Here is a 9,763-nt window from a genome sequence, read left to right as displayed (position 1 = left end):
TAACACATATATATGGAATCTAAGAAAAAAAAATGTCAAGAAGAGACTAGGGGTAGGACAGGAATAAAACACAGACCTACTAGAGCATTGACTTGAGGATATGGGGAGGGGGAAGGGTAAGCTGTGATGAAGTGAGAGAGTGGCATGGACATATATACACTATCAAATGTAAAATAGATAGCTAGTGGGAAGCAGCCACATAGCACAGGGAGATCGGCTAGGTGGTTTGTGACCAACTAGAGGGGTGGGATAGGGAGGGTGGAAGGGAGGGAGATGCAAGAAGGAAGAGCTACGGGAACATATGTATATGTATAACTGATTCACTTTGTTGTAAAGCAGAAACTAACACACAATTGTAAAACAGTTATACTCCAATCAAGATGTTAAAAAAAAAAAACCTACTGTCCATAGGGAGAAAGAAGCCTTATCTGATTATGACAATGATTGGATTTTTTTGTACATACTGACATTTGGTACAGGCACAATCTTTGAATCATTCCAATTCTAGCACCATCACGACATTATTTGTATGTGTTTTTTGCCTTGTTAAAATAGAAAGATACATACATGTGCTGTTTCCTTTATAAAGGAAACCCACTGGGTTGTGTCATTGCGTTGGCCCTCAGAAATTGTTAAATTATGTCTTTGTTAGTTTGGAGAGAAAATATAAGCATGCTTACTTCACCACCCTCTTACGGTTCTCTTATCAAGCTTTCAGATGTTCAGAGCTGTTAACCCTAGCTATGATATGTGCATAGCTGGAAACAAAATAGGAGACTAGAATAATTTTTCAAAAGAGTAAGCAATGATATCCCATCATTGGGGTGGGTTGTTCATACATTTAAGTGAAATATGTGCTGCAATTCTGTATGTGTACTCAATTGCTTTTAATAATGATACCAGTGATAGTGAGAGTAAGGGAAAGTGCTGATTCTCTTTAAATTTGATAATAACTGTAACTTTATTAATATATAATTATAGCTCAAAAATTTGCATACAGTTTGATCCAGGCATTTTATTTCTAGAACTTTAAGAAATTAATCATGAAACTCTGAAAGGTTTAATCTACAAGAATATTAATCTCTATTTGGCTCTGAGAAGCAAAAACTTAGAACCATAGAACACAGGTTAAAAATGGTAAGGTCCATCTATATGATGAAATAACTTGCAGCTATTAAAATCAGGATGTCAAAATATAATGAAATGGAAATAGTCACTATATAAGAACATTTTGTAAATACATATATGGAATACCACTTCTGTGCCTGCATGTGAAAATGACTATAAAAAAGTTTGAAATTGTATGCACTGAATACTTAATAAGACAATTCTTAAGTCTGAGTGTTAAATATACAGGTGATACATTTTCATTTTTGTTGGTTTTTTGTATATTCCAAATTATTCTCAATGAATGTGACTTTTCCATAGATAGAGCAAAGAACTAATTTAAAAATATGATTACCGTAACCAAAAAGATACCTATTCCTTTGCCCGTCATCTACTTGCTAATATTTGGCATCCTAAAACTAGAGATTTATTCCTCTTCAATCCTGCAAAAATATTTCCTTGAGAAGAGAATTTACAAAGCAATAATAGTCACTCACATTTCAGTTTAAATAAGCTCATGGGCTCCTTCCAGAAACCTAAGTTTTATGGGTACAAATGAGGCTGCATCACAGGACAATAGGACCCCCAAGAGGAAGGTGAATTCACTCCTGAAGGCTTACCCTACCTGTGGGAACCTGTGCCTTTTCACATTTCACCGATCTAAGGAGAAGTTGATGCAATTTAGTAATCTTAGAATTCTGCTCAAGGTCTTGGCATTTAACACTTTTAACAATGAATAAAAATGTTTGCAGTTTATTATTTGTTTTTAAGCAGATTCTGATGGACGCTTTATCTCCTACTACCCTAAATGTGTAATAATAAATACAGATCTAAGATACATTCCTATATTGCCTAGGCTCTGGCATGTTAATTCTGTTTGTCTTCATTATATGTTTAAAATAACTTGGACTATTCTGAATCTCTTCCTTCTTCTTAGACTTTTTCATCATTTATTCATTTCCATTGGGAAAATTCATTTTTGAGTAGGATGTCATTCAAACAACCTAAATATTAGGTTTAGATGGCAGATTCAACTAGAATTAGGCTACATCATTCAAAAAAACCCTACTCCTTCTAATACTTTTATTACCACTAATGCTACTATGAAGGGGAAAGAATTTATTGATCTTCTATGATTCAGGTACTTTACCTAATTAGATTACATATTAAATATTTCACATATATTTATATAAATTAATGTAATCATATAAGCAACCCTTTAAGGTCAGTGATTTGTTCTTGTGTGATAGATGAGAAAACTGAAATTTAAAGATTCCAAACAATTGTCCAACATCACACAGCTAGGAAGTACCAAACTGGATTCAAACCTTGGTCTCATTCAACTCTAAGTTTCCACTTTCATCCAGTGTGCTATGCTAACTATCTAGATTTTTAGAAGAAAAAAAATAGCGACCCTCCACACCACTACTAATATTGGAATCACTACCACTATCACCACCAACTAGAATGTGATGTTTAGGGCCATTTTCAATAATAGGACACATTACTGTAGCCAAGCTAACTGTTTGCCATGCCCAATACATTTTAATGACAACAGCTTAAAGTCAGTCACAGAGTGTGAGGTTCCTAGATGATCTGTGCTCTCTAAAGCACTCAGCTAGCCCAAAAGCCACTTGGAATTCTCTGACATCCATCTCCATTTTTCTTGACATAGCTGTCACGTCACATTTGAGTTTATTTCCACTATCTATCCTCAGAATCTTTGCAATCAAGTTATTTTAAACAATTGATGATAAACTACCACTCAAGTCACCATTTTGGATGATTTGAGGCACTTATTTATTTTATCTCTTGGTAGACTTTTTCAGCAGCCTGTAAGCTTATACATATAAATGACAACCTGGGTTGAGTATATTTTCACTACACTTGACAAGCTCACTGGACTGAAAGACCTCTAGCCCAGGTGGGAATAAGCATGCTGAAAGGTCTAAATTACTTAAACATATTTCCTTTCAATCAGAAATTTGAGTTCTCACCAGGCTTGTTGAATGCAATTGGCCATTTTAGTTAAGGCCCATTGGAAGGAAAGAGAAAATAACATTTTAAAGAATAGATGAATAATCTCATTGATATCATACCTGCTCCCTTAGACAGGCATTTTCTATTATAGATTTGGTGGGACTGAGAAAGAAGCAATAAGGAGACTAGGATATAGCCAAAGAAAAAATATAGTTTTACACATAGTATGTTATATATAGCATGTATATATTTACATATACATATTATATTTTTGTATGTATGTGTGTGTGTGTATATATATATATGTATGTATATATGAAATTGGGAAATGACTTAGTTACTCTCTCAAAATACCAATAATACCATGCACTGCTTAAGGAATATTTAAAAGCATAAAGTATATGACCAGAACTTTATTAATAACCACAGCCAACATTTATTAAGCACTTACTATGTACCAGACACACTGTGCTACACAGATGCACACAATTATATGTATATAATTCTCATAATAGCCCAGTGAGTTCCCATTTCACAGGTAGGATAACTGACACACAGAGAGGGCTGAATAATGAACTCATTCAAATGTACATGGTTAGAGATTATACATACAGGTCTTTTGGCTCTGCAGTGATGATGCTAATCTATATACTATACATTCTCCCTAATGATCCCTGACAGACACCAGAATTTCTCAACTTGTGGCCTGATGCTATCTCTATCAGATTCACCTGGTATGTGGTAAAACACAATTCCTATGCTCTTTTATTCACTTTCCAAATCTCTGGAAAGCAGGTTCCAAAGATCTACATTTTAAATTTGCTCCAAGCGTGACTTTTCAAAAATGCCAGTATTTGAGATCAAGTGTGGCTAACAGGAGGCTCATGACTGTGAGAATAATACAGTAGAAAGACCGTGGTATCAGAAGTCAGGTGACCTGGGTCTTAATTCCACCCTGCAAGTAATAAGTTCTGTGACTTTGGACAAGTTACTTCACCTTTCTGGGCCTGTATTATCCCATCTGTAAAGTGGTGATATTAGATCAGATGCCTACTATAACATTTTGCAAATACTTTAAATAGATCCCCACAGTATGGGAAATATTAGTTCTGTTAGGCTCTGCATTGATCAGTCTACTCATAAGTCCTGTTTGCAGGGCCGGCCACTGTATTTCAGAGAGACTTTCACTCTCTGGAGTAGCGTCAAGACTGGCCAGCACCACAGCCAGGCAAGAGCATGTGGGTCCTTCCCTGGCCTTCAACACTCTTCTAGGTTTAATTAAAGATGGGTGAGCGAGGGCTGCCAATCCAAACATGCCAGGGTTGAGGCACAGAAGTAGATTTCTTCTGACCAGCAGCATATTTTCATGGAAAACATGTGGTATTTTCTATTTGAGAACGCAGGGGCTTTTAGAACTGACAGCAACAGCTCCCTAATCTATTTGAGCTAAGAGGTAATCATTTCCAATCTCCGAAACCATTCCTGCAAATCCAACAGCATGCATGTCATTTGTGGCTCACACAAATGTACTGGCCTTTACAAGAGAAGTAAATATGTCCTCAGTGGCCGCTGTGTATTGGCAATTAACTGATCTGCTGGCAGAATCTTGCATCTGCATATGCAAATGTACGTTTAGCAGCACACCGTAGAATGCAGGGACACATTTCATTTTGCAGGCATATTTTGGGAGCCTGGAAGAAAACGTGGTCTTTATTTTAATCTGCAGTGGCTTGTCCAGTGTTTTCCATACACACATGTTTACTAGATGGGTATTTGATATTTAGGTCCCAAAATAAACAGTTAATGAATATTCATGTATGTTGAATGCAATCAGAGAAAGAGCCAAGAATAGACTGTCAGAGTGCATACTCCTACACTCCATCTGTAACCATTAGGATAACAGGACTACACTGCCCCTAGCAAGGCACAGAGTCATTCATTCAACAAACAGCTATCATTGCACATTATGTATGCACCACTGAAATAAACAATGGAGGCTTTGTTTTTTTTTTAATTTCAAGGAGGAAAAATTACCCGAAAGTAGAAAATAATGGTTTAAGTGTGTTTATTCAATAAATATTTATTGAGTACATACTTCATGTGTATGAGATACTGATAGAGGCACTGAAGCTTCAAGCAAAGATTTTTTTTTTTTTTTTTTTTTTTTGTGGTATGCGGGCCTCCCTCTGTTGTGATCTCTCCCATTGCGGAGCACAGGCTCCGGACGCGCAGGCTCAGCGGCCATGGCTCATGGGCCCAGCTGTTCCGCGGCACGTGGGATCCTCCCAGACCGGGGCGCGAACCCAGTTCCCCTGCATCGGCAGGCGGACGCGCAACCACTGCGCCACCAGGGAAGCCCAGCAATGATTTTTTTTTAAAAAAAGTGTTAAAAATTATTTCCCTTGCAGAGTTCATGTTTAGTTTGAGGAAGACAGACAAAGATTAAATGAATATGAAGTATGATAGATGGTGATGAGTACTATGAAAAAAAGAAAGAAAGAAAGAGAGAGAAAGAAAGAAAGAAAGAGAGAGAGAGAGAGAAAGAAAGAGAAAGAAAGAAAGGAAGGAAGGAAGGAAGGAAGGAAGGAAGGGAGAAGGGAACAGTGGTGCTGGTGAAAGGAGATTGACTTAAATAAGATCAGGAAAGTCCAACCGAGAAGATACAATCTGAATGTAGATTTGATGAAGATAAAGAAGTGAGCCATGGGGGTATCAGTGCAAAGAGCATTGTAGGCAGAGAAAATTGTAAGTTCAATATTTCTGAAGCAAGTGAGTGCCCAGTAAGTTAGAAGAATGGATGGCTAACATAGAGGAAACAAATGTTAAGAAAGAGAGATAAGAGGATGCCCGATCATCTAAGGCTTTGTAAACCATAAAAAGTTTGACTTTGACTCTGATTGAGATAGGAAGCCATTGGGATTTGAGCAGACGATGACATCACTGAACCTGTATTTCAAAAGAAAGACATTAGCCATTGAGCTGAAAGTAGACTATAACGGACAAGAGCAGAAGGAAGTCTGCTGGGTTGGGTTTTGCTGTTAACAAGTTTATGAATGATGGAGGCATGGATCAGGGTAGTAGTGGTGAAGTTTGTGGTAACCGGTTGGATTTTGAATGTTTGTGGAGCTAATATGATTCCTTGGACCATCTAATTTCCATTTTGAAATATAATATACATGTAGAAAAGTATGAAAAACATCAATGTAAAATTTACCAAATAATGTAAAGCAAACACCAAGTATCCCCCAGCCAGGTTAAGAAATAGAACGTTACCAGCACTCCAGATACTCCAGAGTTAGCACATTGGAAGAAAGACTGGGTGTGCTAAGTAGAAGCATGGAAGATATAAAAAAGACCTAAATCAAACTTATAAAGATGAAAATTACAAGGGCTTAAATAAAAAATTCACTAGATGAGATGAAGAGCAGAATAGACATTGCAGAATAAATGATTAATGAACTTTCCAGATGATGTCTTTATGAAAAGGGATATAACTACGTTCTTGAGAAATATGATGGACATCTTCCAATAGAAATAAAAGCTGCTCCTGCAGGCTCTGTCATTCTCAGAGGAAGTTTCTCTTCAGAGTAGAAAACACAGAGTGTTACTTGCTAACAAACTGGATTGAGACTATTCTTGTTCAGTCCTAATATCCAATCACAGTGGTCACAAATACTAGAGAGCAGAAGAAAATATTGGCCAAATATTTATTAGAAACTTCCAATAACCTAGATGGTCCTGTATGTAAGTTACATGATTTGCGCTACAGAGGAGTCTCTTTTTAAGAGACTGCTGGCATTGGAGCCTCTGCTCACTTGGTTAATTTCAAAGGAAAAGATTGAGTAGCAGGAATTGGTTTAATTACAAATACTATGGAGGGGGGACCTTCAAGATGGCACAGGAGTAAGACGTGGAGATCACTATCTTCCCCACAAATACATCAAAATGACATCTACATGGGAAACAACTCCTACAGAACACCTACTGCATGCTAGCAGAAGACCTCAGATTTCCCAAAAAACCAAGAAACTCCCCACATACCTGGATAGGGCAAAAGAAAAAAGGAAAAACAGAGACAAAAGAATAGGGATGGGACCTGCACCTCTGGGAGGCAGCTGTGAAGGAGGAAATGTTTCCACACACTCCGCCCCTTCACTGGTGGAGACGAGGGGTGGGACGGGAGGGTAAGCTTCAGAGCCATGGAGGAGAGCAAAGCAACAGGGGTGCAGAGGGCAAAGCAGAGAGAGTCCCGCACAGAGGATTGATGCTGACCAGCACTGACCAGCATGAGAGGCTTGTCTGCTCACCCGAGGGGAAGGTGGGGGCTGGGAGCTGAGGCTCCAGCTTCAGAGATCAGATCCCAGGGAGAGGAATGGGGTTTGCTGTGTCAACACAGCCTGAAGGGGGATAGTGTGCCACAGCTAGCCAGGAGGGAGTCCAGGAAAAAGTCTGGAACTGCCTAAGGGACAAGAGAACATTGTACCCGAGTGCTAGAGGGGAGGGGATTCAGAGCACCACGCAAACAAGTTCCAGAGAAGGCCGTGAGCCACGGCTATCAGCACAGACACCAGAAACGGGCATGAACAGCTAAGGCCGCTGCTGCCGCCACCAAGAAGCCTGTGTGCAAGCACAGGTCACTATCCAAACCTCCCCACCCAGGAGCCTGTGAAGCCCGCCACTGCCAGGGTCCCGTGAACCATGGACAACTTACCCGGGAAAACACAAGGCATGCCTCAGGTTGTTGCAATGTCATGTTGGCCTCAGCCACCGCAGGCTCACCCCGCATTCCGTATCCCTCCTTCCCCCAGCCTGAGTGAGCCAGAGGCCCCTAATGAGCTGCTCCTTTAACCCCGTCCTGTCTGGGCAAAGAAGAGACCCCAGAGGGTGACCTACATGGAGAGGCGGGGCCAAATCCAAAGCTGAACCCCAGGAGCTGTGCGAACAAAGAAGAGAAAGGGAAATCTCTCCCAGCAGCCTCAGGAGCAGCGGATTAAATCTCCACAATCAACTTGATGTACCCTGCATCTCTAGAATACCTGAATAGACAAGGAATCATCCCAAAATTGAGGCGGTGGACTTTGGGAGCAACTGTAGACTTGGGGTTTGCTTTCTGCATCTAATTTGTTTCTGGTTTTATGTTTATCTTAGTTTAGTATTTAGAGATTATCATTGGTAGATTTGTTGATTGATTTCGTAGCTCTCTTCCTTTTTTTAAATATATCTATATATATATTTTTTCTTTCCTTTTTCTCCTTTTGTGTGTGTATGTGTATGCTTCTTGGTGTAATTTTGCCTATATACCTTTGCTTTTACAAATTACCTAGGGTTCTGTCTGTCCATCTTTTCTTTTTTGTGTGTATAGTTTTTAGTGCTTGTATCACTGGTGAATTTGGTTTTTTTTGGATTGATGGCTCTCTTCTTTCTTTCCTTTTTTGTTTATTACTTTTTAATTTTTTTATTTTTAATAATATTTTTTATTTTAAAAACTTTTATTTTATTTCATTTTATTTTTCTTCTTTTTTTTTTTCTTTCTTTCTTTTTTCCCTTTTATTCTCAGCTGTGTGGCTGACAGGGTCTTGGTGCGCCAGCCAGGTGTCAGGCCTGAGTCTCTGAAGTGAGAGACCTGAGTTCAGGACATTGCTCCACCAGAGACCTCCTGGCCCGATGTAATATAAATGGCAAAAGCTCTTCCAAGATCTCCTTCTCAGCGCAAAGACCCAGCTCCACTCAACGAGAAGCAAGCTACAGTGCGGGACACCGTTGGCCAAACAACTAGCAAGACAGGAACACAACCCCACCCATTAGCAGAGAGGCTGCCTGAAATCATAATAAGGTACAGACACCCCAAAACACACCATGGGTTGTGGTCCTGCCCACCAGAAAGCCAAGATCCACCCTCATCGACCAGAACACAGGCACAGGTCCCCTCCACCAGGAAGCCTACACAACCCACTGAACCAAACTAAGTCACTGGGGGCAGACACCAAAAACCACTGGAACTACGAACGTACAGCCTGTGAAAAGGAGACCCCCAACACAGTAAGTTAAACAAAATGAGAAGACAGAGAAACACACAGCAGATGAATGAAGAAGGCAAAAACTCACCAGAACAAACAAATGAAGAGGAAATAGGCAGTCCACCAGAAAAAGAATTCAGAGTAATGATAGTAAAGATGATCCAAAATCTTGGAAATAGAATAGAGAAAATACGAGAAACGTTTAACAAGGACTAGAAGAACTAAAGAGCAAACAAACAATGATGAACAGAATAATAAATGAAATTAAAAATTCTCTAGAAGGAAGCCATAGCAGAATAACTGAGGCAGAAGAATGGATAAGTGACCTTAAGATAAAGGAAGATAAAATAGTGGAAATAACTACCACAGAGCAGAATAAAGAAAAAAGAATGAAAAGAATTGAGAACGTTCTCAGAGACCTCTGGGACAACATTAAATGCACAAACATTCAAATTATAGGGGTCCCAGAAGAAGAAGAGAAAAAAAAAAGGGACTGAGAAAATATATGAAGAGATTATAGTTGAAAACTTCCCTAACATGCGAAAAGAAACAGTCCATCAAGTGCAGGAAGTGCAGAGAGTCCCATACACAATAAATCCAAGGAGAAACATGCCAAAACACATATTATCAAACTATCAAAAATTACATACAAAGAAAAA

At 39.1% G+C, this 9,763-nt stretch overlaps 1 pseudogene; it reads left to right on the top strand.

Moving 5' to 3' along the window:
• The first annotated feature begins 6,564 nt into the window (after positions 1-6,564).
• LOC102992083 (nicotinamide phosphoribosyltransferase-like) overlaps positions 6,565-9,763 on the top strand; it is a 10,531-nt pseudogene continuing 7,332 nt past the window's right edge.

The sequence above is a fragment of the Physeter macrocephalus genome, chromosome 8 (genome assembly GCF_002837175.3).
Source record: "Physeter macrocephalus isolate SW-GA chromosome 8, ASM283717v5, whole genome shotgun sequence".
In the NCBI taxonomy this organism is placed as follows: Eukaryota; Metazoa; Chordata; class Mammalia; order Artiodactyla; family Physeteridae; genus Physeter; species Physeter macrocephalus.
This window is presented reverse-complemented; position numbering and strand designations above follow the sequence as displayed.